The following is a 4,420-nucleotide window of genomic DNA, read 5'->3' on the forward strand; positions in this document are numbered from 1 at the left end:
AGCTCCAAGGATCTGGGAAGGCCTCTCTAGCAGGCGGTGTATTCTGCGGAGACACCCTCCTGTTCCCAGACCCTTGGCTCTGCCAGAAAACTGGTGATGCTGGGAAGCTGCTGCAGGCCTCACAGCCAAGCTTTCTGCGGCTCCTCAGCTGAGTGTGTGGGCACTGCAGCTCAGGGCTTACCGAAATGATTGCCCCCCTTTCCTTCAGTTTCCATGTCCCCCTCTTAGGTTCTCTTTTCTTTTACCTTCCAGTCTCCCTCACACAAACTATAAACAGCTCAGTGGCTTAATGTTGGGAAGCATAAGTCATCATGGAAAGTGCCTGCAGGCAAGTTCCTTCTGCTCTGGCAAACCATAAACCTCCAATGCAAGGGAGAAGTAAAGACAAATATCAGTGAACATCTCAAGAAGTTACCCAATGGTCACAATCCCCCAAGTGAGAGAGAGAGATGTGCCATGTAAAGTGAGGCAAAAGGAAGGGTGTGGGAGATCCATTCTTCTAAAGTTGCCTGCAGCAGGAGGGCCTTCTCAACTAATTTGCTGATGCTTCTTACTCTAAATCAGGCCTCCTCGGGGCTGTTGCTGAAGTCTCAATCCATGCTATGCAAATAAACATTCATGATAGATAGGCACATCTGCCCACATTTGTCATTTTCCCTTTTCCTGCACTTTTCCCTGGATTTTCCAGCCATTTCCTGAGCAGCACTATGCTGTTTCACCCTTAGTGCCTCTCTTCTTGCTGTTCTCTTTACTATGAAAGCAACACTTACCTAGGAACACTGAAAAATCACTATTTAATGAAGTCTTCTTTCCTGTCCCCATCTTGTCGATGGACTTTCTTTTGGAATCTTCACCTGTGCCCTGTACCCACTTTCCTTTTAGTATCAGGTACACTTAGGGTTCCAGCTTGTTTGCATATTTTCTTTCCCAACCAGAATGTGAACCCTTCAACAGTAGGAACGATGTTTCCTCAAGTCCTAGCAGGTGCTGGTGCACAGTGGGCATGCAATGTTGTTGGGGAGGTAATGTTCTCTGGTGGGCCAGAGAAGCTCCAAAGTGGAGAGAAAGACTGAGCTCCCTTTTCTTTCTCCTCCTTTCTTGTGGTTTCCTTCCCCTGACCCATCTTTGGAAACCTGTTTTGTTTGTTTAGAAAGCTTGGCTAGAAATTTGCTAGTTCGAACAGGTTATAGAGTAGAGTCTTCCCTTGGGACTGAACAGGCGGAACTTGGCCTCACAGTTTCCACAATATATATGACAGGATACTGCCCTTCCACCCCCAGAAGCGAATTATTCCTTGTCCCCCTTAGAGGAGAAGTTAGAGTTTGGGGTCTCCAGGTATTTTCAGCTGGGGATTCATCTGCTGGACCATTATCCTATCTGCCTAGTGATACAGAAGGTTCTACAACTCCCTCACCACTCCCAACCACCCTCCTTCTCTAGGGAAAATGCATATTAGGGTGGGATGTGGGTACATTCAAGGAGGTCTGGGCAGTTTAGGTGGGTATGTCAAACAACAGGCATCCAGGACTTGAAGCAGTGGCTTTCTCAACTAACATGGTCTCTTGTTCCGCATGGGGGAAGAGGGGACAGGAAAGGCTTCACTGTTTAGGACTTGAGAGAATGTCCCTCTTTCTATTTACCCTCCTCCTAGTCCTCTCCCATCTCATACTTTCTTCAGAGCATTTTCATCATCTCCAACCCAGTCTCAGAAAACTCTGTCACTACTCACATGGTCAGAAGTCCTTCAAGACTCCCTTACCTTCTGGAAAAGAGATATTTTCTAATTTTAAATCAAATGTCTGTGACTAATGTGGAATAGCAGCTTTCTGGATGGTAACTGTAGTGGGAACAGAGGCTGGTTTTAGTCACGTTGGATCTGTTGCTCAATACAAGATTTTTGAATAACTGCCAGATTGATAAAGGTGAAAACAGTCTTTCAAGCAGAAGCTAGAAATCAAAGGTTGTCCACAGCCAAACTCCTCTCCCTGTCCTCCCAACGTGGTGGGGCTTATCCATCTGTTAAGTAGTAGGCACTATCCCAGTAAAACATCCTTGTATTGACCAATCCTTTGACTACTTAATTACCTAGAGCTCTGAATATCCCTTCAAGGGCTATTCATTCAAACCATTCCATGCTTTGACCCCTTGGACTGGGTCAGCAGAAGAGTCCCACATTTTTATAAGAGCCTGAGGTATAGCTCTATGTTCCCTGAACCCCTTCATCCAAGATTTCCTGCTGGGAAAGAGTTTTCTGCTGGGCTTTCTCCTGCTAGAACCATCTGAGTGGTCCTCCTCACCTCACAGCCTAGCTGGGGTATGACCCTGCCCATGGAGGGATGGAATTGCTTCTCAATGCAGGATGTGTGAAACAGTGCAAGTGGGGGAGGAAGTGCAGGTTCCTATGTGCATGGCAGCTTTGGGCCAAGCTGTATTTCCTATCTGAGGTGGGAGCCAGACATTCTGTTTTCCCAGTTACCAACGAACCATGTTGCCTTTCAGGCACACATAGGCCCAATGACCCAAACAGAACTCAGAGCTCCTAAAAATAGAAATGTGATCAGGATCTGGTGTAGGAACCTTCTAGCTGAGACTAGCTGCACACAGAGAAAGTAGAGGCACAATTTCCCGGGGTCGTGAAGACTGCTCTTACTCGCTTTTGGATAGGAGGACACCTGTCTTAGTGTGGATTCTCCCAGGAGCAAACCTGAGACAAGGGCTGGGATGCAGCCAATTTACTTGGGAAATAGGAGTAAAAGAAATGGGAAAGCAAGATATAGAAGAGGGAGAAGCCAATGCTGAGGTGTGTTGATGGGCCAGTTATTATTATGGACAACTGGAGCTCCATCCTGCTGGAAACCCCCTGAGAAAATTCGTGGAAACATTCTCACACTGTCCTCCCAGATGATGAGGAAGGAGGCTGGAGTATTTATCCACTGACTTCCCGTTGTTCATAGATGACCATCGGGGAATTTCAAGTTATATCTGTGCAACAAAGTGAGCTGCCCAGCTCAGTTCCTCCTACTATTAAGTACACAGCCTCTACCACTACCATCACCACAATTCTTGCCGCTCCTAAGTTCTCCCATCCAATTGTGTCACTAGCTTTTCTCTTTTCTGGGTTCTTTGGTCTGAGCTTGAAAGAGAAGCAAAGTGCGATGATATCTTTGTCCACAACGAATTCCAGCAAAAAGGAACTATAGTGTTTTATTTCTTCCCCTTTTCAACCTATCCAGTCTACTCAAATAGCTCTCAGCCACCATCACCTCATTCCAAAGCAAGAGACAAGAAAGGAGAGGGCAAGAAAACAGGCAGGGAATGCTGGGAGGAAATGTCTTCCTAACACAACCAGAGGCTCCCCATCCCAGGTAAAGAAGTAAATTGAATCCACACATCTACTTTTGCTCCCTTATGAAACCCACTAAAACTACTGTAAAGGAATTATTTTTTTAAAACGACACGAATTCATGAGGACAGAAAGAACAATAGCAAAAGAATTTTGGAAGCTAGAAAACAGATGGATGAATGGTAATTGACTTAGCAGCCCCAAGAAAGTTGAAACCTAGAGAAAGCTAAGAACAGACCTACTTTCATGGCAAAATACTAAAAAAAAAAAAAAGCAATTGGCAGTCTTAGACACCTCTGGAACAGAGCAAGCTCAAATCAGGAGAAGTGGGTGAAAGGTGATTGGGAAGCAGTTAAAGTCCTAGCTCCTCTCTCACACCCTCCTCGCTGCAAGGCTCTCCTCCTATAGGTAGAGGGCTGGAGATTTAGTCTGGAGAGGGTAAAACAGTGGGTCTCTGGGATGGGTGGGGTCATCAGGCACGGCTGAGGACAAATGTTTTGTGTGAAGGACAGGGACATGAAGTGGATATTTGCTCACTGAAGGCTAAGGTCCGCAGTTTTCTTTTCTGCTCACTTCCCAAATCCCTAGCAGCCACATTCCACCCATCTTCTTTAAAATCCTGACCAGCCCCAATAAATGACCACCCATGTCTCCCTACAATGAATCTCTGGGTTGATAAGTCTGACTCCCATACTTAGGGCTTTCAAGAAACTTTTCAGACTTATACTCTTTTTATTTTTTTAAATATATAAATTTATTTATTTAAATTAGTTTCAAGTATATATACAGTACATTGGTTAGACATCTATAATGTTCATAAAACGATCTCCCCAATTGCTCCCTCGCTTTCTTGGCCCTCCACTTACCTATCATATTAATGTTAACTGCCTTCCCTCTGCTATGCTCCCCATTCCCGTGCCCAACTATCAACTACTAATTTGTACTTTTTTAACTCTTCACCCCATCCTCCCAGCCTCCCAAACCCCCTCCTCTCTGTCCATCACCAAATTATCCACTATATTTGTGAGTCTGTTTTTTGACTAGTTTGTTCTTTTTGTTCCTTAGATACCGCATATA

This window comes from Pteropus vampyrus, unplaced genomic scaffold (assembly GCF_000151845.1).
Source record: "Pteropus vampyrus isolate Shadow unplaced genomic scaffold, Pvam_2.0 Scaffold7, whole genome shotgun sequence".
In the NCBI taxonomy this organism is placed as follows: Eukaryota; Metazoa; Chordata; class Mammalia; order Chiroptera; family Pteropodidae; genus Pteropus; species Pteropus vampyrus.